The following is a 25365-nucleotide window of genomic DNA, read 5'->3' as shown; positions in this document are numbered from 1 at the left end:
CCTAAGGCCACTCTTTACTAGGGTAACAAACTGGTTTATTTTTTCACTATCGTTCCACAAAGATTTTCAAATTATTTTTCCTCAAATTAATATTTTTGGCCCATTCATTTAGGTATGTATATTTATATTCACCACAGACACCTCTAAATTAATGCATAATGTAGCCATCATATAAAATAAACAAAAATTAGACATAGTTTTTGAACAGAGCAAATGGAGAAAAAAAAATCTTCATGATGGTACCTTACAGTCAGTTCAACATCAGTATTTCAAATGGGCAATGTTAACTTGCATCATGTAGTGAAGGAAACACGCATTAATTTGCTTTAGCTAACTAATAGTCAATTTAACGCAAATCTTGGGATATTGCCATTATATGCACACGAGTTGAGAAGGTAATGAAAGTGCATGTTCAGAAATATTCGATTTACCTATGAAATTAACCTTAGATAAGACAATTGGGATAAAATATTGTTTTTGAAAATTAAGCATATACAACATATCTTTCGTTCATGCTTTTATCAGTGTTTGCAGTCAATTGACTGCTATTGTATTCTTTTGAAAAACAAACCAAAAGATATGTTGAAATCTGATGTTACAATGTACGTAACTACTGTTAAAAACAACAAAACTAAAATATGTGGAAAAAGAAAGAAATTAAATAAGACGCTAATAAGGTCGACTGTAACAGTTGTGATCCGATTCTCCTTATTTTATATATTGGACATCACCATTCTTGACGGTAAATAATAAACCACATTATGACAGGTAAATATACAAACTCTAATTTTCAAGACAAACTTTCATTCCAAGGAACATTATTATAGTCTACTATGGAATGAAATCTCTTTGTTGCATATATTGGGAACAACCCTTATACCTGTACGAATTATGTTAAGTTACAAATATATGGGAAACAAATTACAAAGAAATTGATATTATGGCGTTAGAATAGCATACCCTTTGCACGAAAGATTTTATTAGGTTTTTAGCTATTGAAATAATGATATATTCAATCTGAATTTTTCCTTGAACAATAATTGCTCATACGTTGAACTTCAACGCCGCAACACATATGTGTTGTGTACACAAATATGTCCTTAGTATCAGCTGTAGAATCAGAACACTGTCCCAACAGTGTATATATATATATATATATATACACTATTCCGTCATAATATGCAATCACTTTCAATAATTAGAGGTCGACTAGAAAATATTTATTCCGGTCGCACAATACAAGATTTCAACTATAAATGTATCTAGTCCCCATATGTATTCCTATTTTCCTGATAAGCCACTCCTAGTCGTATTGAAGTATTTTGGACATAGGTAATTGACAACTTTGCAAAGGAAACTTAAAGGGATGGAAACCTCCTGTCCTGATAATAAATATATAGAAGATGATTGGCAACAGTGTACAAGTGAAACGATAATCATATGCCTCACTCATGTTTTAATAGCGTAGCACCTAATTGTGCCGTAAGTAAATCATGCATTCCTTGCAAATAAACTACAAATGTCTTCTCTCTTAAATATTCAGGAAAACGTTGTTTTTTTCTGTCAATCATCATGGATATACAATATATGTATTCTTTGTTTTATAATATAATTTCATTATTGTTAAAAGAAATATGCGAATGTTGTAGAGACTTATTTTGGTATGTATCTAAATAAACAAACGACAGAGACCATAATAACGAACATATGTATGTTAGATGCAGTTGTGAGCGCAATCAATTATTCGAGCATTGAAATTAGTTAACAAGTCTTAAACTCTGCGGGTCATTTAAAAATATTTTTGGATTAGCTGATGGTTCATATTTCTGGTACGTGATAATGTGACTTCCAACAAGACCACCGATTCAGGTACATAATGTTGTAAAGGCATGCATTGCCTAATTGCAAGCATATGGATAAGTCCAAATCGGTGATTAGTTGACAACATTAATTAGTTGTACGCTCGATTAGAAGTTAGGATGTTGAACACATATTGAAATTTGTCTTCTAACATGCCAAATATGTACCCCTCACAATACTTGCAAAATAATTGATTTTAAAAATGAATGTATTGCTGGGAGCAACAATTTAAAAGACATGGGGCGTTCGTCATAATAAAACGTTATCAAAACTATGACATTGCATCATTTTATAGGATGTGCTACGTTTTGTGCTGATATGTAATTATTATTATTATTATTATTATTATAAATGACATTGAAACTCTTAAAAGTCATATGAAATATGAGTGATGTGTTTCGGTATTTTCAAAAACATATGTATAGTGTGGATTCTTGATTAATTTTCACTTTCATTTCATTATGTGTTAAATGTATGTCAATTTGGTGGTTCAAATTATTTCAAGATTTTTATGTAAACGTATCATTATTGAACAAAGGACTATATTGACACATATTTATTGTCACTGGTACATAAAAAGGTACAAATTTGCTCAAATAGGGGAATTATGGGGATTCGAAATATATTACGGATATGCGTTGAAGCCTTCTACTGACCTCAGAGCAAACGCAAGTGCATTCATGGAACAAACAAATAGTTGCGCGAATTAGTTTTTGAAAATCTAAACAAGCATGGTTTTGTTACCAAAGTCGGTTGAAACCTCACACTCGCGCGCTGAGACTGATAAGCATGTGCGTTTTTTGAGACTGTTTGCGATCCCCACCCGCGCCAGCGTTTACTCAATTTTAAAACATACAAATCAAGTCGCTCTTTCGGTTCTGTTTCCGTGATATCAAATATTCGGTATATGTGAATGAAGGCATCAGACGATTTCCGTTCCGACTAACACGGTCTGGATCTCTGACGTGGTAATACTTTTAACTTTGATGTCCACCGTGTGCAGTTTACGTTTTGTGTTGACACCACTTTGAGCTGCATCTGGGATGTTCCGAATAAACATGTATTCGTTGATATAATCATATTAACACTAGTTTACCAGTGTCACCCGTACTACTGGCTGTTATCGACATAGCTACAACAGCAAATCCTATAGGTGAAATTATGGTCTCAATTCCCAAAAATCCATGGTCACTGTTGGTTGTATTTCGTGTGTAAAATAGCATTTTGTGATTTCTTCTCGCTGATATTGTTGTCCTGGAATTTATGGTGGTTCCATATAAATCACGGGGAGTCGTTTTCAAAAGATGTGTGCGGAAGTTCCACTTCTTCATTGTAACAATCATTAGGTGTTTTTAAGCTTGACGGCGATGCAGACAGCCACCTGTTGTTTTCATCCGCTAACTCGATGATTCCAGGCTGATCTCGAGTAATTACTGGAACATAATAGTGATCTTAACTAACAGTTTTTATGAGACAGTTTACTTGTTACTATACTAATGTCTCTTCATCACGACTTCCCACATATATTTGTCAATAAGTACATGCAAAATCACAAACAGTGTTGCTATGATCTTCTAGCTTATCCCGCTTCCGTCATCGCTTGGAAGAAATTACGCAAGTGTTTCATCCTCCATATATACTCTTATCGGTTGCCACATACAAATATGAAACACGGTTATTTGTGAGAGATTCTCAACAATTATTCATTTTATCTTTCTCATTTCAAACTGCTTAATCTTGAGCAAGTCCACAGCCGATAAGTTTATAATGCTTTGTCCTCACTATCTGACCTAATTAATGAATAACAAGTTTTAGCTATTTGTAGCTTTATCATCAAGATCCAATGCTAGTTTATGTTCTACTACTTGAATACTAAGAAAACTCTATTGATTTAAAACGAATATAGAATACATACACAATATCAGCGTTCTTTCAGTAACGATTAAAATGGATAATGCTCACAGTTAATTACAGCTCAAAATACGAATACTCCACAGTGCACATATTGTGATATATCGAGCGGAATACCAGGAGGAAAACCGAACATCCTTGTTTTCAGTTGACACTGTCCGCCACGACCTTGATTTTAGGAATTCGCTCGATGCCTTTTATATTCGCGTGTTGTTTAGTTGTTTAGGCACAGCATCAGTGTCGTCGATGGATTCTTACATCCGTTGGACTCGATTTAAGTTCGCGATACTATATCCACTTCATCGCCGGCCCATTGTAATTTCGATTAGTTGTTTCTGTCCCCATAACATTTTATAATTTCAACGGATACGTCAAGGTTCCTGATGGTTACAGCCACGGTTTTTACAGTTGTACCTCGCAGTCTGAAGCATCCTCGCTAGATGTTGGCAGTTTTCCGTTTCGAGCATGATGTATCAAGCCATCTGAAATCCATGCAAACATCAACATGGTTGCTTAAGTCACCTAATTCTGTCTTGGTGACAAACCATCTAATAGCCATGTTCTCGCTGGGTCCTTTTACTGATCAAGTGAGGCCGTAAATACTTTGGGCATTGTGTATCATCAAGCGTGGTTTTATTGTGACAAGACAACGTTGCCAAACCCATGTGATGCAGGTGAACGCTTAAGCGCAGGTAGTGCTTCATCTGCGAGATGTCAAAAAATCGGGCGTCTATCCCAGCTTGCAACGGTAGCTTTGAATAAAACGGCGATAAACGCCTATGCCATCAAGGGATGCCCATCAGAAAGCCAAAACGTAAATAATTAAAGATTCAAGTGACGTTTTAAGTCCGTAGAAGTCGAAATGTCTTTGTGATGAATCTAAGTTGATGATGCTGGTTTGCATGAGACGGTAATCATCGAAGCAAATTTGCCCCGCATAAAGGCACAACAGGTACACTATAGTGATTTTGTCAACGCTTCGAAATACAAAATTCGCAACGAACTGAATGCGGTTATCAAAGGCGAAAACACAACGGAATATCTCCAATTCTGACGATAAGATAATCGAAAATATTTTTTCTTTTGTAGACGATGATTATCCACCGCAACGTCCGAAACCAACCAACTTGTAAGAGACATCGCGACTGCATTTCAGACGACTATTAACAAGCCGGTTTTGCATTAGAGGGATCTGCAATTGTTAGACGGGCGAGAAATAGTGATATGTAACTGCTCATTTTATTTTAGACACATCAGATTGTAGTAACTGACTAGTTTCCTAATGTCGCCCATAGGAGTCAGATCCAACCGAACAAGCCCAACTCACAACATAATGCTTTCACGGCACAGCCACAACTTGTTGTCATGTACACGTAGGACACGATTCATTTTGATGTCAGGATACACTTTTGGAGGGCTCCAGAAGATCGTTAACTGCATAATAACTTCAGACACTTCCAACTTATCAAATTACATTGTACTACGGGTAGGTTCGATGTTCACCAGATCCACATCTTGAAAAGCCACAAATGCGTATTTTGGTGCTCTGCAACTCACTTGGTAGTTGTTTGCCATGAAATCTGCTGAACGCTGCATTATATAGCTTATATGGTGAGTTCGCGAAATGACAGCGCTGAACTACCTCTGGAGCCCTTAAACGGAAACAAACGCATTTCTCTATCCATCGACACGATTTTCACAGGCATACACAATTTCAATTTTAACAACTCAAAATTGCCATCCACTCCTTGATCAACCCAAATTGCGTCATAGGTGTTGTCGGTACGGTATAAAATTAGGACACTATAGGTTTGCCAAACCATAACATATATTTGAAAGGACATGCAGACGAAAACGACACTAAATCTCAATGAAGTTCCTTGACGCTGCATACATCCCATGGATGGAACTTTTAGGACAATTATTTAATTTAATATTTTCACTTGTGCTCATTAGGTTTTGAACAGGTCATTCGTTACAACTGTTTTTAGCTTCTGCCCTCCTCGGAAGAGTAAGATACGCTCTCAAGAACAAGATGCGTGTTATTGCTTGGGAGTAGATCAGACGTTGTGCAGTAAATGCAAAACAAGTAATGTTTTGTCTGACTTCAGCTAGCTTAAGTTATTTCAGGAACAATTTCAGGTAAACTGCTCCTACTGTTACCAGTCTATGGTCACAAACCAAGCAAAATATGGAAGCGAAACCAAACTATATGGATAACCATAAGAATTTTTTAAAATTATAAATGTTATAAAATGAAACTTTAAGAGGAAGATATATCATTATAAATTTAGAAAAGTCCTGAACAGGTTGTATTAACGTCCAATAGAATGAAACGTTCCGTATAAATGTTCAGATCCACTGGCCAGCAGTCCAGACGTGTCAAAATATCATTGCCCAGAACACCTTTGAATGATTAACAATAGTTCTAAAATAATAGTATTGTGTAATGAAAACTTTATATTTCCAAATATTCATCCAATAGAATGTATATCCTCTTAAATAATATCAAAATATACCGTTGAATACTCCCGTTGATTTTACCGGTACAACATGAACACAATAAAGAATATTAATAAAACTGCCCAGTCGCACCTACTTAAGTAAGGGCAAAAAGACTAAAACACGTTCATAATCATTGCTCCAACGTGACAAATCACAACTTTACAAAATCGTTAAAGACCTCTCATGATTGATCTCATCTAATCGGAAATAACTTAATTACATTAAGATAGCACCTGACCGACCAGTCGAATGGGAAAATTCCGAAAATTGTGATCATATTTAAAAATAATTGTATTATTAGTAACAGTAAACAGATGTGTAAGAATGTATTTATAGATACTACGTAATCTTACGTCCTTATCTTGTCAAAATAATAGATCTTCTGCCCCGACACCAGATCCAACTATAGATAATGACTACAGTTTATACTCAAGGTTATATAATGCAGGGGAATTTCATTACCATAACAACCAAAAGTTGGTACTCCAAATATCAAGTACACAAGCAGAGATGAGCAAGAATCTGTTTTGCAGTTCTTTAGGTATATGATTATGACCTGCAAGATGTAGATCATCAAACGTCAACACAAAAACTAATCTAACTAACCTAATATATTTGTGCAACTAATTCTTCATTTCATTCATCGCGTGTCATATTATAGAAGTAAAAAGTAAACAACAAGAATTTCAAAGGTGATTATTAAAGGTAAATCAGCTTTCAAGCTTCTCAAGAAATTATACTCAATGATGTATAGTGGCGTTGCTGTTTTAAGGGAAAACACGCGTTCCTGCTAGATATCCGTACTTCATGGAAAACAGTGTCATGCCTACATTGATGAGTTTTGAGAATATAAAACACGGAAGAGATTAAATAGTGTTAGTGCACATCTACATAGGGTTCCAGCGTGCGCACTGGCCGGTAGAGGGAAAGCTCGACAGTATACAATATTACTGGTAAACCGTTTGGCCGCTGTATTTTTGTTTTGTATTTTTTCCGGTTCTATTACATAATGCCTGTATCTGATCTTCCGTAGTTTGTAGCAAATGACGTAGGCAAATCATCTGTGATAATATTTGTACGAATTAAAGTTATTAAGAGCAAGTCTTTCTTTTTTCGCTACAACATGAAAATGGAAAGAAATGTTTTCCTCATTTTCCCAAAACAGTTGTATTTGTTAGAAGTTAATTTCCAATGTTAAACATAATTATATTTGTCATATATATATATATATATATATATATATATATATATATATATATATATATATATATATATATATATATATATATAATTTTATATTTGTCAACCTTTAGTCAGATGTTAGACCGGCGTCACGTTGCCGAATATGGAGATCAAATGAAATGCTGTCAAAGGTATGCGGGCCAAATCAAACGTTTGGTTCAATTTCGAGATCCAATGGGAGATATACGTCATTATTTTCAGTTATTTCCTCAATTATGTTAATGTGGTCGGTACAGGTATTCCTTTGTATTACCGAGAATCATCCTTAGATTTCCAGAAATAACTACTGTGTCTTTGTTACAACTTGACATCATTTTGATGGTCCACCAAATACTTTCTCGTATATTAAATCAGTTTGTTTTGTTAAATGACCCTCAGTGATAACTATCTTGCAAGGATTTTAACATCATACCCAATGTTTCCCTGCCAAATATATAATGTGTAGTTGGTAAATCGTAGACTTCTTTGTCAAGACGTTATTTTATTCGGTGTTTGCTGTAGTGTGATCTTAATCACCCCGCTTTAGTTACTGTTTTGACACGATAATTTAAACATTTAACACGCATATAAAAATTTCGAGTAATACAAGATCCTGACATTTATTTTCTGTAGTGGGCTATGCGATTTATATCGAGCCGAAATTTACTTCAAAAAAGGTAATGGATATGCTGTTATGTTACGTAGATAGAATAAGAGCAAGATTAGTTTCTGCTGTTTGAGAGCCGGACATATTTTATAACAAATCCAAGACACTTATCCAAGAAACGGAAATCCTCGGACTCTAATATTATTGTGGCATACTGTGGTACTTATCTTGGATTGTTCTGGAATATAGCGGCATACCGCGGCACAAAGTTTTCGTGGTACCCACATCTTTGTCTCTGTCTGTCTGTCTGTCTGTCGGTCTGTCTCTCTTTGTCTGTCTCTCTCTGTCTCTGTCTCTCTCTCTCTCTCTCTCTCTCTATATATATATATATATATATATATATATCCAATTGAAAGAAGCTTCCCTGACTGATATAATACTCCTATCCTGATATTACATATGCAGAATGGAATTGGCTACCGTGTACACATATAACGATAGCCATATTATGTGTGTTTCAAGAGCTGAGCATTTAATTGTGCCTTAGGTTACTTATGTTCAGTGCATGTGCCCTCACACGTGTAGTCTGCCAATCAGTATTGTGTTACAAGCCTTCCAAATAAATGTATTAGGTCGAGTTTGACCATGATTTAATTATTGATGTGGAAATAATGCAAATGTTGTAGAAAAGGAATTCGTTCAATATAGAACTGCACAATGGACAGTGATTATAATAAAGCCTGGAAATTGGTCAGGTACAGTCAAACAAAGAAAATATCCTTGTTATGTTTTACAGGAAAACAGAAACATTACAAATCTCCTGAAGGCGTTTAAACAAACCCTAGGCTTCCATTAAATGTGCTGTATCATAAAATTTCATTAGTATATATAAACCTAATGATCCTAATCACTCTAGTTAAAATAAATATTGATTTTCTGACTGCATTGTTATCTTACAACCAATTCATTCATACAACAACATTTGCATATGAAGATAATTCGATGACACAACGTATATTTCCTGGCCATCTGGTTGTCCTATTTGTTCTACGTCATATCTCGCCTTCACCATCGATATTATAACTGATTGGTTCCCTATGATTCAGTATTGTTCACATCCAATGAGAACGCTACCACATCCACATATCTAAGCTTGAAGGTCAGCATGTTCTACTTAGGACATATACCAACTTTCAAACAGAATGTGCTCGTTTGAATTTTGGTAACTATTTCAATATCTGTACACTAGTTCGAAAGGGATTATACTTTACAACGGATAAATATAGTTTCATCCATGCGATCTTATTTGTAAAGACATGCTTTCATTAATTTAAAAGTTTCAGTGACATACAGACGGAAAAGTTACATGTATGTATGTATGTATGTATGTATGTATGTATGTGTTTTTGTGTGTGTGTTTGTGTGTGTATGTGTGCGTGCGTATGTCTGTCTGTCTGTCTGTATGTATGTACGTACGTACGTACGATGTAAGTAGGTAGGTAGGCAGGCGGGGAGGCAGGCAGGGAGGCAGGCATGCAGGCACGCATGCGTGAGTGAGTTATTTGGATTTTTAACGTAGCTTTAACATTTATATCAATCATATCGCTACGATGTCTGCAGTGTGGCAGTTTATAGTGACGTTTAGCAATGGGGCATCATGCAGCAGACATGTATCATGATGCCCTACCTAGTCACATTATCCTGACACCAGGCCGACCAGTCCTAACACTAATCTTTTAATGCTGAGTGCCAAGCGAGGCAGCTGTTAGTACCATTTTTGTAAGGCTTTGGTATGACTCTGCCGGGGGATCGAACGCACAACCTCCTACATCCGAGGCGGACGCTCTAATCACTATACCACCGGAGAGGTCACAGGCATGCATGCACATATGTATGTATGTATGTCATGTATGTATGTATGTATGTATGTATGTATGTATGTATGTATGTATGTATGTAGGGATATATGTGCGCATGGATGCATGGATTGATGGATCTACATGTGCATCGATGAATGGATGTGTGCATGATTGCATGTACGGATTATTGTGCGCATGGATGGATGCATGTGTTGTATGGATGGATGGCTGGATGGAAGTTTTCTTACATGCATGGATGAATCATTAGTAGGTAAATGGCTGGAAGAATAGCTAGGTGTACGAATTCTTCTTTCATATTTTGGTTTTCCTTTAATACAAAGTTTGAGTCATACTGATTTGTTTGATACCGTTTCCGATGACATAACAAAAAAAAAAAGAAAAACTAAAATGAAACCATATAGGTATGGTAACTTGTTCATGAACACTCGAAACGTAATATACTAATCACACTGAACATGTGAGGACCATACAGTTCTAGTTACGGATTGTACTATGAAAATGGCACTTCGTCTAATAAAGATGTGTACATCTGTAAAACGTAATCCAAATGCAATGAATAGTACCAAACGTTAAAAATCACGCACAGAGAAAGTTCACAGAAATACTGGTCACATGCGTACAAATTGTATACTGTTTGCTTTGAACTAAGGGGTTTGGACATGAATATTCAAGTATCACTCAGTCCCATCGTGACGTATTGATTTTGTCATTAATTTATTTTAAATAGCATTTTGGACATATCCTCCGTTTATTAACTAACTTACTACTATATAACGACTTCTGATTCCGTTATACATTTTAGTTTTTTTCCAAAAATGAGTATCACTCAGAAATGTATGATGAGAGTTAAATAATATAAAATAGGTATACCTGAAATTGATTGAGCCCTTCCAGCCACCCGGGGTTTCGTCAACCGATCGATCACAATGTAAACGATTGTCAGACAATGTAACACCTTTCGGAGAGCCAAAGTTCTGACATATACTCAAAACATTTTTCTCTTTCAAACTGTCTCATCTGCACAATTTGTCGTTAGTTTTGCATTTTAATATAAATTGAATAATAAAATAAATTGCAAGCTACTTTTTGATAACTATTTAGAATACCAATATCCCAATTCGTGATAGAACAATACCTAAAATGAAAGGTTCTGAAAACATGCGGTCGCATAAATACATAAGTAAACCACGAATATCAAAACAACACTTGTATGTCCATTCAATGATAAAATAGCAAACAAAGTTAATTTTCCTTTATGACGAAAGTTGTTTCATCTTGTTTCGAAATAGTAAGCTGCAAATGTGATAGAAACACAAGCAGAAAGAATGAGAAAGATAATTGCAACATTCACTATTTTGCATTGCTTGTAATATTTGGATAAATAAGAAAATTTTGTTCAAGCAATTCTTAGTATCGATTTATAATTTGACACAAACACAAATGCAAAATGATTTAATTGGATTTGAAATTTAATATTTTGCTTGCATGCAGGTAACCAATATATACGAATTGTTAACTGATCTTTTCGATTACTTTTACTCAGTTGAATTTATATCTGTATAGTCATAGTATGATTGTTTTTATGCACGTTTGTGTTAATTATGTTTAATCGGAATCAATCTGCTTTTAAGAATTATGTGTGTAATGTTGGACATGTATTGATAATGGTGTACCATGTGTTTGAGTTGAAATTAACCATGTTCAATAATGTCATTACATTACAGGCTGTTATTCACAAAGTTGACGAGATGATGATGCGACTAATACAGTAGCCTTCTATATCACGGCTTGCTATGAGATACTTATGTAACATATTTATAACGATTTGCAATAAGAGGTTGAAATGGTTGTGATATTGTATTAGTATTAATGATTACTCCGTGACATTAACAGGTGTCAATCGTTTCGACAAATATATAACGATGTTGTGATGTCATACCTACAGCGGGTATTCATCAACTGTGACTAGAGTGATCGTATATTTGTCGAATGAATGTATATGAATGTATCTATCCAAGCTATATGTATGAGTATTGTGATTTCGCAAAGTATGTGCATTATAATATACATTAATGTAAACAAATATGCTCGAATATGAATACTACGCCAAATAATCCATGCTTATTAATTTATTCTACACGTAAGTTTATAACATAACTTTTGTATACGATTTAATGCTGATCGCAATGGATTGTAAAGCACACCAGCCTCTTGACATTGACGACGTTGTCGTCATGCCAGGACAACTGAGGTAATTAAGCTGAAATTATAGTTTTAAGTATAAACATACCGCATAAAATTGGAAGGAAGATTTAATATGGAATAGTGGAAATCTCGCCCCGTGGAGAACTCATCCCATGCGTGACGAGACGCTCCATAATTCAAAACAAAACATAAATACTGATTAGTAGATGGCCGTGATCGCTTTATTTGATGAGTTACCCCAGACAATGTTTCATAGTGATTGACATTTATGAGCAGTGTTCTTCAAAAATAATAGCGAACTGATTCAGGTATACTCGATTCTAAAAGATTGTGATTGTGAATGGGAAAGAAAGGTGTCGTTTTCGTGATTTATTTGTGTAATATATGATCCGGCTCATTTAGAGCTTATTTACACTGGAATTCAAGTAACCTCCACCTTTCTGGCTGATTCATTAGGCCCTGCATATGTCGGACCATTATTACCGGTCATACTTGGGAATTATATTAAGGCTTCACTTAGTCTGTTCATCATCTAACTTCACTGATGTGCATCAACATACCTAACAATTAATTCTATCAAATGTTTATTGAGGGGTAAAAACCGGAGAAAGAGCTAATTAACGTTGGCGAAGAATTGTACCAGTTAAAATATATTACATACACAATAATAATATCATTCATTCTTCAAAGTAAAATGGGCATCAAAGAGGCACACACGTCCAAAACAATAAGCACAATACCTCTGTCATTCATAACAGCTAGCATTAGTATTGTTTTCTACATGCAATGATCCGTAAACTTCACATTCCTCCTGTACCTTCTGTCCATACCTTACATATTTGTGTATATGATATTATGCAATCTATTATAAAACAAAACTGCATCTTTATAACAGTAATTTTTTCCAATTATTTTGCTAGCTTTAGCCAGATCGTACCGAAGTTTAGCCTTTTGTTCCAGTCCTAACCTTATGCCTGATATTATTAAGTACCATTACATACCTTTTATGTTTCAATACTGGTGGAATTCCTGAAATTATCAGTTATCATTACTCACCTTTATATTTCAATATTGGCAAAATGCCTGAGATGATCAAGTATATTTACTTACTTAATGCCACGACAACTGTTCATCATGAACGTAGGCACTTACCATCTGAAATGAACGAGAGCTTACAATTAGTGGTTTTTCATGAACGCAGGTACGTGACATCTCAAATGAAAGAAGACATACAGTTAATGTTGCAGCATTATTCAGACACTATTTAGAGTGGGTATGATATATTCTGATTGCCATTGATATTCAGTACAGTAAAGGTCTATTCGCTTCCGATATTATGATTTCATTGAGTGGGGAGTAGACACAACTTGTTACCTTTGCCCTGACATACATCCACTTATTTATGTGCCGATCAGTGACTAGTGGGAATAATTCATAAAAAGCCAACTCGTTTAAGTCCAAATATAATAACACCCACCACATCACGTGAATGGTACGCTTATTAACCATACCAATTCGCGTAAACAAATGGAATACATATATTGGCAAACACATATTCAGGAGATACCTAAAATAGCACTTACCAACATACATATTACAAAGTCTGAAATACAGCTCAATTGAAAATCATTACAGATGCTTGATTTCACGTTGAAAAGACCGATCCCCCGGTAGGAAGATAATATTTGAATTAAATGCGGGCATAATGCACAATTTCTATAACTATGAACTCGGCCATTTGCAAACATCTTTATACAAGATTATCCAAGATAATTACAATACACGTGTCTGGTTTTTGAAGTCCTCCAGTTGATCAAAATGCATTTGTCTTCATTTATGCTAATAAAATGACTCATAAACTGAAATTACAATATCACACTGGTTATGGAATATTCCTCTTATTTTCTAAATATGGCATAAATCTGTCGACATTGATATTATCCCTTACCTTTAAAATCATATCACTTCGCATCAATGAAAATCGGGAAGCAGGTAAGATAAGGTCAACAACAGACACAACTTTTCTACCTGTCTGTAGCAAAATGACACAGAACTAATGAACGAGAGTGTACTGTTCCAAAATTAATTTCCAGGATGTGCCAAGCCTACGTTATAAACAGTCAAATAATTAATGCAGGTAAATTGAGAGATCCCTTCTTCTACATTCACTCTCCATCGATACATTGTTATACTGAGCGTATGGGACACATACAAGGTAAAGCTACGTTAAAATTCCAAATCACATCAGATCACATCACATGACACATACAAGGAAAAAAAATTGCAATGGTGAATAATTGATGTTATTTACATTCGGTTGCTTGTCATAACTATATGTGGTATCATATTAATAGGCAAGGATGCTAATTTATTTAATACATTACTCTACATTGCATAGAACTTGAGGCGTGACCAGCAAAATAAAATAAAGGGATACAAAATTGGTGAAAGACGTGGTAATTGAGACTCTTATTGCAATAGGAGATTTAAAATACTCAACCAGCCAATCAACTATCATGGTCTTCTATCAGATCACGTAGCATCTTCGCCATGTAAGCCATCAACATGATTCAAATGAAAAGACTATGTCTGAAAGTGTTTCTTGAATCAGTAGTTCATATCAATAATATATTGAGGAGATAGAAAACGCAGTGTGATATAATGAAATTATACTCCGCACTTCTGGAGAGTTTCATGTGTTAAGGGTATGGTGGACGTGAATTTTGAAGCCCTGCCACAAATAATTCTTTTCTAACTTTGTCTATTTCGTGTACATGTTTGTTTGTGTGAATAATATATATATTAGTTGCTACAGTTCCCGGGTTAAAACAAGTATTAATAAGCTACGCCGACATGTTGGATTTGAAAGGGAAAATAAACAGATACTATTGGATGATGCTTTATTATAAGTAGTCGGATACCATCACTGTGAAACCATCAGACCCAAACACACCACCAGTTTGACACATATATACATATTCATTACTACCAATTAGTTGTTTCTCTTTCGCTAGTATTTTATGTTTTAAGTTATATGCATTAATCCAATAAAAAAAAAATATGTCAGTTACTGGCAACAAGGCGAAATAGGATAACAACGTTTTCGCAATGTCCGGAAAATGAAATAACTCAATTAAAAATCATGACTGATGCTTTAGTTCACGTTGATAGGACATATCCCGAGATGCCATGATTTATTTCAAAGTCAGGCGACCATTTATTTGATGTGTTCTTGATGATCATTTAGCAGTGTTACAACTCTATGATCATTAACTCTGTAATGGAAACATGCAAAACCAACAGTTGTAGCAAACTAACAAAAATAATGTATTGCCCAAATAATGCATAGTGAAGAATCGAAAGACACAAACATTATTGTGAATTAAGTCCTAAATAATTCTAAATGTTTTATCTCAAGTCAGAAATCAAAAACAATCCAAATGAAGTCAAGCAGTATTGAATGTTCAGATAAGGCTCAATGATTTGATGCACAATGTCCCAATAATCATAACGGTAGTTCTTAAATTCAAAAGTAAATCAGCATTTTGGAATTATCTAATAAATAATTTAAATAAATAGTTCTAGTCAAATTATATCTGAGCACAATTTAACTTTGCTAACATATTCCCAAGTAACGATATTAAGCAATAATTATATATTTGTTTACAAAATCTTTTTTATACACAAACTGTCACCTAACCTACAACGCAGCAGAATGTTTTGGAAACCTGAGCATTTGTAACAGAAAATAAAAATCACTAATTCATACATAAGGCTATGCCTTGAATTTAAATGTTAGTAAACAGTAAACATTTTGTTTACCACACATAATCACTGCAAAAGCCATGTAGACAAAAAATACCTATGGTCAAGTAGGCATCAACTGAACAAGTGCGTCCTTGTTGAACAACAGCCTTTATCATTGGCTTCTTAAATTAATCAATGTTGGCTTAAGACACTCGTCTTTAAACAGATCTGGGTGGATACAGCAGTAAATACTACTTCACCATTGTATAAAAAATCCCGGAGATTTTGATGTGCTAATGCGATGATTCCAGTCTTGTCTGGATATGGTAGTTCTATACCATGGCGATCCCAAGGGTCAATTTCTATTCGATTCTTAACATGATTATATTTCATTGTATTCGAGGATCTGATAACCCCATGATGTCGCAGTGGAACAAAATTATCATCAAAATTAGCATGATAATGTTATGTCATCAATCACTTTGTTGGTAAATTCCTCAACCCCATCACCTCGGTCAGAATCCATTACTTATATAGAAAGATAATTCTAATATTAAGCAGAAATTCCAAATAATGTTAAGTAGCCAAATGAACAAGTGTGAAATGTTACTTCAAACTGAATTTCATCTTTAGCTTTCAATGATAAATAATTTGTATAGGTAAAAAGGATGTAGCACCGATGTTGGTTTCTTAACGAATTAGTATTCTTAGGTCAGGCCTATTATTTATCAATGCTGGTACTGGACTCCATCCATTATAATAACAGGCTATGATAAAACTATTTGCACTAGTGCAAGGATATTTGTGATGAGAGGTGAATGGGTCTTGTTATGCAATTGAAACAAAGCAATATTGATCACTGGGGGGCCAGCTGAACCCAGGAATGAGGTCACATGACTCGTTTAGCCAATGGAAGATAGTTAAGGAGTTTGAATATATGGGTCAGCATCCTTAGCGTCACTTGCAAAGAATTCTTGGAGATACGGGTAGTATATTTAGAGATCATAAATTTTACATTTTTCTTCTTTTTCCTTTCGATCCTTTTAATTGTTCTTGTTTTATTGCACAATTATTTCTCATAATTCTGAGGATCATTTTCTTGCTCGCACTTTGGAAAGAAGAAGGTTAGTAGAATTTTCTTTATGTACATAGCCATCGTTTAAATTTTGGAAAGACAATGACAAAAGCAATCATTATGGGCCATTCACTTTGTAAAGGGTAGATCGGTATTTGAGGTCCGGGACGGATCTTAGACTAAGTCCGTCTTTTAATGTAACGGAAGTTTGTAATGTAAACATGAAGGGTATCGGGGGGCGCACAATCGATAAGTTTTTGCGCCTTGACATGAATGAAGTCCGCTGAAGAAACCCCGATATTGCAATTCTTCTGATTGGGGACAACGATGTAAACGCAGAGACATCGCCAGAGGTAATTGCACATAAGATGGTCGCATTGGCTACGCTTTTACATAAGAAATATAAGGTTAAACAGATCGTTCTGTGTCAGCTTATGCCTAGATTCCCGGCAACGTTACATCAAGTTGGGGTCGTGGGAATACTAAACCATAACAATGAAGCAGCCGATAAAAACTATAAGGAGATGTACTGTCACTTAGCAAAAGAAGGTCAATGATATTGTGCGATCTGAAGTGTCTGCTTATCCTTATTTAACATTTTGGGACCATAATAGCAATTTTGCCTTCGATAGGCCTCATGTGAGGGAGAAGTTTCGCTCAGATGGCATTCATTTGTCCCCTAAAGTACAGTGGCACCTTTATAAGTCACTTCGGGGAGCTCTTCTCAATGCATGTTATAAAATAACGCACAATCATTCAACGATAACTAGGCTAGGTTAGCTCTTGTACTAATTTTGCTTTCAATTTTATTTGTATCTGCCCACAAAGGGAGATATCAGGCCAGGTCCCGTACCTGTTCCTTTGCTTTTCGTAAACAACCTTAGTGTCTGCCATTGTGGAGGCACTGGGTCAGGTCCCGTACCTGATCCTTTTGGGACTTGTTCCTGGCAAGCCACTCTGTTCTACATAATAGGGGTTCCCCATAATATATTTTGTGCCCCCCCCCCCCCGTTAAATGATTATATACCAAATCCTTGTTCTTAAGTATTAATTATTTCACAAGGGGTCCTTTTTGAGTGGCTTCCTGGAACATGTTTCAATATCTTTTGTTATCTGCTCACTTTGGGAGATAACAGGCCAGGTCCTGTACCTGTCCTCTTTTTCTTTTGCACTTTTGCATCAGCCGGTTGGCCTGATAACAGGTCTGGTTGCATACCAGACCGCCACCTTATATACATAAGCCATTTTGCTAAGGACAAAAGGTTTATATATATATATATATATATATATATATATATATATATATATATATATATATATATATATATATATATATATATATATGTATGTATATTTGTGTCTATCAATGAAGAAATTATATCAGGTAACCTTACATGCATTGGTTTGCCAATGATAATATGTTTGTGCATTTTTCATTAAATAATAACATGCCTTGTGCATAGGACCATACGTGGTAGTCCATTTTACTTCTTTCTTACTATTTACTATTATGTTTAATACATTAATTTTTCTAACCTAACCAGATCATGCCACCCAAGCGCAAAGCATCAGCAGGGGTTAAACAGGCTGTAAAGAGGGTTCAGTCATCTGGTTCACGGATTAGAGCAGTTGATCGCCAAAAACAGCAGCATGGAGCGGGAGCAACACATGCAGATACAGTAGACCAAGCTACCATTGACCGGATAGCACAGCAGGTAGTACAGCAGATTACACCTGTGATCACTGCGCAAGTGGACAGAAAGCTGGACCACATCTTGGAGATACTGCATGGGACCACTAGTCCACAACAACCTGCCATGTTGTCGCAGGAAACAGAGCAAGGGCCATCTGCCTCCTCAAGAGCCCAAACAGAAAGAAATGTTGAAACATCCGTTGGGGGAAGCATTGCACAGGCTACCGCAGCCTTAACTGGAGTCTGTCATACAGGTATAGGTACTCTGAGTGATTTATTAGCACCTATTAACATATTAGATACACACAGTCAGTCCAACTTTGTAAGCACATCAGTTGATATAACTGCCTCTATAACTGATAAAATTAAGCAGCAGATTTGGGCTGGGACATACATAGATTTTCAAAATCTCCTTTCGAGATCCATGGACAATACATATAGATTACAGTGCAATATCACTTCAAACACATCTGAATTTAACCTAGTCCCCATGGCCAGGAAGTCCCCACTCTCGATCAATCAGTGGTTGACAGCATGGAACAGATTTGCTACAGTAATATGCATGAAATCCCCTAGGTTGAGCACAGTGTTATCTCACCACATGGAAATCGTCATGAAGTTGTCTGAGCGCAGGGCTCATTGGAGATACTATGATGAGCAGTTTCGTCACATGATAGAGAGGGGAGAGGCAAAGTGGGGTTCCACCCACCTTGAACTTTACATGCGATCTGTTCTGGACAGCATTGGTGACAGGACTGCCACCAGCACTGCCACATTACCGTCTGCAGTCTCAAAATCAAATCCCCCCAAAAGGGGCCTGCTTTAACTACCATAAGGGGCTGCAGTGTTTGGCAGGGCTAGCTTGTAAATACCAGCATAATTGTTTCAATTGCTTGGAAGCCCATCCCTTCAGCAAATGCAAACTGCCCATTCAACACCCATTCAAATTGTTGCCAAAATATGCCCCAAAACAAGCTAGAACTGACAGCATGCAGCCCTTTCGTGGTAGCTACAAACCTACTCAGTCCCAAGGACCTACATCAAACTCCCTTCAACACAGCCAGCAAGGAAATGGGGAACTGCGAAAACAGTAAGCTTCCTACTCCTGTTAAAGCTGAAAGGTTACAACATTGGTTGAAAGGGTACAACACTGCCATGATACAAATTTTGAAACATGGGTTTACATTTGGATTTAAAGTGGGGCACGAGGGTTCTCTGTCCCCATTTCAATCACATAATCTGAAATCAGCCATACAAAATCCACAGATCGTGCAAGACAAAATAGACAAAGAGCTTGAGGCTGGCAGGTTTGCAGGGCGTTTCAAGAGCCACCCTTTCTTGCTATTTCAGATATCACCACTTGGCTTGGTTCCAAAGAAAACACCTGGTACTTTTCGCATGATTCACCATTTATCACATCCTCCAGGGTTTTCTATAAATGATGGTATATCCCCAGAAAAAAGTGTTGTTCAATATCAAACTGTGGAACATGCTATTGCAATCATTAAAAAACTTGGTAGAGGTTGTGTTATGGCAAAAACTGACATAGCTAGTGCCTTCAGAATTGTTCCACTCTGCCCGACTCAGTATCATATGTTTGGCGTCTCTTGGAATGACCTATATTATTATGACAAGTGCCTTCCCATGGGCTGTAGCTCCAGTTGTAAAATCTTTGAATATTTAAGCACTGCATTACAGTGGGTGGCGGGACACAAATTGGGCATTGGTCACATGGTACATGTTTTAGATGACTTTCTTCTGTTGGAATCAAACTATAACACCTGTAAGGAGAAATTAGACCAATTCTTAATTCTTTGTGCAGATATTGGGGTTCCCATGTCTGAGGAAAAAACATTTCTTCCCAGTACAACATTGACCTTTTTGGGCTATGAACTGGATACAATCAAGATGGAGGTAAGACTTCCCATAGATAAACTCCAGAACTGCTACAGTCTGATAACACTCTGCCTACAAAAAACAAAAATGACGCTCCTTAATCTCCAATCCATAATTGGTACACTCAGTTTTGCATGTGCAGTTGTCCTGCCAGGCAGAGCTTTCTTGAGAAGGTTGATTGATCGGACAGTGGGTGTGTCAAAACCACATCACTTCATACGCATTACGAGGGACGTTCGGGCTGATCTGCAGCTGTGGTACACATTCCTAAGAGAATTCAATGGTAAATCTTTATTCCTCCCTGATCGCTGGCTGCACTCTGATGCCATTCATTTGCACACAGATGCATCAAGCACAGTTGGCTATGGCGGTGTACTAGGCAGCAAATGGTTCTATGGCACATGGAATAAAGAATGGCAAGCGCTAGATATCACAGTCCTTGAGCTATATCCAATTGTTCTAGCCATCAAAATTTGGGCTTCTCAACTTGCAAACAATTGCATTTACTTTCACACTGACAACAAGGCATTGGTTGATATTGTAAATAAGCAAACCTCAAAGAACCCTTCCATTATGTACCTTGTTAGAGACCTGGTCCTTGCATGCCTCAGATACAACATACTATTTCAAACCTGTCACATCCCGGGAAAGAAAAATGTTCTGGTTGATGCTCTTTCTCGATTGCAGGTGCACAGATTCCGGACCTTGGCTCCACATGCAGACCCAGAACCAGTGTCAATACCGGCACTTCCCAACTTGCTTCACTAACAAACACACTTGATACGCTACTGGATAGTACATTGACACGAATGTCAAAAGCAGCCTACCGACGCAGCTGGAACTTATATCGAGCTTTCACTGCAGAATATACATTGGAAACCTCAATCCCAGTCTCTCAGGCTAATATGGCACTTTTCATCTCTTATCTGGTGAACAAGCACTATGCCTCAGCAGCAATATCCTCATATGTATCTGCCATTGGGTTTGTACACAAAATCAATAATTATACAGACCCTACAAACTCTTTTCTAATACAGAAACTGCTGCAAGCATGCCACAGAAATAAAGTTTCTTGTGATTGAGATTGCCAATTGATAACTGTATGTTAGAAAAACTTATCCACGCTACAACTTGCACTATAACTTCTTGGTACAAACAGCTCCTATTTCGAGCTATGTTTTCCTTGGCATTCCATGCCTTCCTGAGAATTGGGGAGATCACAGTGCAGTCCCTTAGCCTCCATAACCCTAATCTGTTGCACATTGATCAGTTGGCTCTTGATCACCATTCCATCACTCTGATATTTAACACCTTCAAACACAGTCAGGGTCAGAAGTTCACTTTAAAAATTAAAAAAAACAATAATACTGCAGTGTGTCCGGTCTCAAATCTCCAGCGATACATCCAAAAGCGAGGTATGGGTCCAGGCCCAATATTCATGTATCTTTCAAACACACCTATAACTCGGGCAGAATTCAATGCACAGCTAAAACTCGCTCTGCAGTTCTGCAGATTTGATCCAAAATGCTTCAAGAGTCATAGCTTTAGAATCGGAGCAGCAACAACTGCTGCTGCGCAGGGCTTGTCCGATAGTCAGATTCGTGAATTAGGGCGATGGAAATCGGATGCTTTCAAACGATATATTAGATGTTCTGAAGGTCACTCCAACCTCTAATTTCTTTTGGGGTTTCAGTTAAGTTTACACACAAAGAGGTATCAGGTGTTCTCAGTTACATTTTGTTTAAAATCCACCTTCAAGTAAATTTTCCATCATAATCATAACCTGGGTAAATATCAGGTTCACCACTAATCCCTACATTATATATAGATATGTTATATCACATTATTTTCATGTCACATAAATACTTGCGCAAACATTTCTTTCCATTTCAGGTCTAGTGAGTTCACAGACCTGAACACTCTGTATAATCACATCAGAATAGCAAGTGGGTTCACTGCTGATAAATATGACAGGAAAAGACACACGATGAAACCTCAGCTGAAGTCAAGAACAATATAACTTAAACATGAATATAACAGCATTGATATTTGTTCACTAGGTGCAATCTTCACAGTTGGCACTTCTAACATTCTCATGTGGGAGTCACAAATGTCGGGGAGCAGGCTGAGAAAGGCACGGTTGATGCGGGCCACTGTCCATTTTGGGGCTGCACAGGCCCCATGCAAAGTGGGTGACTTGCATGGTTCCTGTGTTATGGCGGTCTCAGCTCCCAAATGGATTGTTTTTTGGTTTGATGGTTACAAATTTACATTCAGGTCTGAATTTAAACTATGTAGTTTATCACATACTATGTTAAAGTAATTTTGTAAATAACCTTATGCATGTTAGATCATATGAATATATTATTATTTTCAATACAATTGTCACTTATGTGGCCTGCATCAACAAATCGTTTTCAGTGTTATTCATTATGTTCAAATTCTTACTTTCCTCCTTAATTTTGTTATCCTCTCACACACACTTCATCACAAAACTATTTGCACTAGTGCAAGGATATTTGTGATGAGAGGTGAATGGGTCTTGTTATGCAATTGAAACAAAGCAATATTGACCATTGGGGGGCCAGCTGAACCCAGGAATGAGGTCACATGACTCATTTAGCCAATGGAAGATAGTTAAGGAGTATGAATATATGGGTCAGCATCCTTAGCGTCACTTGCAAAGAATTCTTGGAGATACGGGTAGTATATTTAGAGATCATAAATTTTACATTTTCCACCACCACCCCACCAACCGCCTTGGGTTATAGCTCTCTAGGTGGTAGTTAAATTTGATAAAATAATTGTAGACAGGTTATATCATTTGAACATAACTTGTTTTAGCGTCATATGAATTTTTCAGCAGTAACATTGTATGATGATAGCGTTCACACTGATAGTACACAGATTTAAGTGTCATGTCTTGGTATCCTTTTTTATGGATATACATACGAAAACAATTTTTTGTATATAATTTGTAAAAAAAAAAAAAAAAAAAAAAAAAAAAATATATATATATATATATATATAGAAAAGTAATAGCATGGTTCTGTCAGTTACATGTACATTATGGCGGTCTCAGCTCCCAAATGGATTGTTTTTTGGTTTGATGGTTACAAATTTACATTCAGGTCTGAATTTAAACTATGTAGTTTATCACATACTATGTTAAAGTAATTTTGTAAATAACCTTATGCATGTTAGATCATATGAATATAATATTATTTTCAATACAATTGTCACTTATGTGGCCTGCATCAACAAATCGTTTTCAGTGTTATTCATTATGTTCAAATTCTTACTTTCCTCCTTAATTTTGTTATCCTCTCACACACACTTCATCACAAATATATACGATACAGACTCGTGCGTCGTTAAGATGTGAAATTCAGGTTTATTCAAACCATCTACATTATTAACAAGTTGATTTTAATTCAGTTTTGGTCCTCTTCTTACCTCACAGCAGTGTACCGTAAACTGAATTTCCTCTTTGCCTAACAATGATAAATATTTCATACAGGTAAAAGAGGTTTTATCATCCATGATAATATCAGGCTATGATAACTATATACGATCCAGACGATAGCGTCGTTAACATGTGAAATTCAAGTGTATTCAAATCATCTACATTATTAATGATTCGACTAGTTGCTGATTTAAATTAAAGTTTTGTCCTGTTCTTACATCGTCAGAAGTTTACCGTAAAACATAAATGAACCTACCATACCTGTAGATGCTGTCATGTTAGCAATTTGTTCATGCACGTATTGCTTTGCTGTAGCATTAGTATCATCAACATATTTTTTGATATAAACAATCGACATTGAAGAGTCATTGATTCCACCTTTTTCAATGACTTCAGCCAGGTTGTATACGACAGCGCCTTTTAAGTTGACCAATAATATTTTGAATGTCCACCTTAGACGTTTTAAGTTTGCCAGTGTAATCTTTCCTGGATCAGGACCTACAACAACACGACCAGAAAAGTCGGACAAATCCGCATTGGCGGCAAGTCTGTTCAGACCCACACCATCGAACAGAGTAACGACCGTAAATGGTAATATTAATTTTGTATAATAATTAACATACTTTAATGTGGAATCGATAAGTGACTGCTGAGTGTATTCAAGTGCATTTAACGCTACAACCACAAGATGACTACACATTGACCTGTCCAACCGTGTTTGTACTGTCATAGTTGAATAAAACAGCGGTTGTTAACCATTCTTCGTTTAATAATTAAAAGCTTCATCTGGTGGTGCCAGTCCATACGATTCAAAATATAAACGATTTCGAGGTGTTACCACGTATGCATCCCAGTGTGCGCCAGGTCATTTTGCCTAATTCCGGTTGAAATTATCGGTTGAACGTATGTGTGGCAGCATCGATGTGAGCTCATTTCGAACAAATACACCGCGAAAATGTTTAATGTTGCCATCAAGAGTACATCCTGGTAATCAAAGGCTTAATCTTTTCCATACGACCACCAACCACTTATTTTAGCGCCATCCAAGATGCAGTTATGACAGCATCGGACGTCGCAACTTTGCAACCTCAGAAGCCGAGGCTGCCAACAATGCTTGCTGCACGACATATAAATATTCCACCAATCTCTTGCATTTGTGTCACCTCAGATTTAGATGTTTTATTGTTAATGAGGTAATGTTTTGGTTGATTCATTAAAGTGAGCGAGTTGTGTTTGGTTCAACCACTCGAGGACATTTCCAGTTAATTTTGCTGAAGAACGTGTTAGTATGATCCCACA

The 25365-nt window shown here is 36.3% G+C and overlaps 1 long non-coding RNA gene and 1 pseudogene across 1 annotated transcript in view; one reads left to right on the top strand and one right to left on the bottom strand.

The window, feature by feature from the left end:
- LOC149769410 (uncharacterized) overlaps positions 1-13479 on the bottom strand; it is a 28607-nt gene extending 15128 nt beyond the window's left edge. Inside the window, exon 1 of the long non-coding RNA XR_016419158.1 lies at positions 13300-13479. This is a non-coding gene — a long non-coding RNA (uncharacterized LOC149769410). The remainder of the gene's footprint in view (positions 1-13299) is intronic.
- The window catches only part of LOC149769409 (uncharacterized), a 78891-nt pseudogene extending 55880 nt beyond the window's left edge, over positions 1-23011 (top strand).
- The last annotated feature ends 2354 nt before the right edge of the window (positions 23012-25365 follow it).

The sequence above is a fragment of the Sinohyriopsis cumingii genome, unplaced genomic scaffold (genome assembly GCF_028554795.1).
Source record: "Sinohyriopsis cumingii isolate HCF-2022 unplaced genomic scaffold, ASM2855479v2 utg003795l, whole genome shotgun sequence".
NCBI lineage: Eukaryota > Metazoa > Mollusca > Bivalvia > Unionida > Unionidae > Sinohyriopsis > Sinohyriopsis cumingii.
This window is presented reverse-complemented; position numbering and strand designations above follow the sequence as displayed.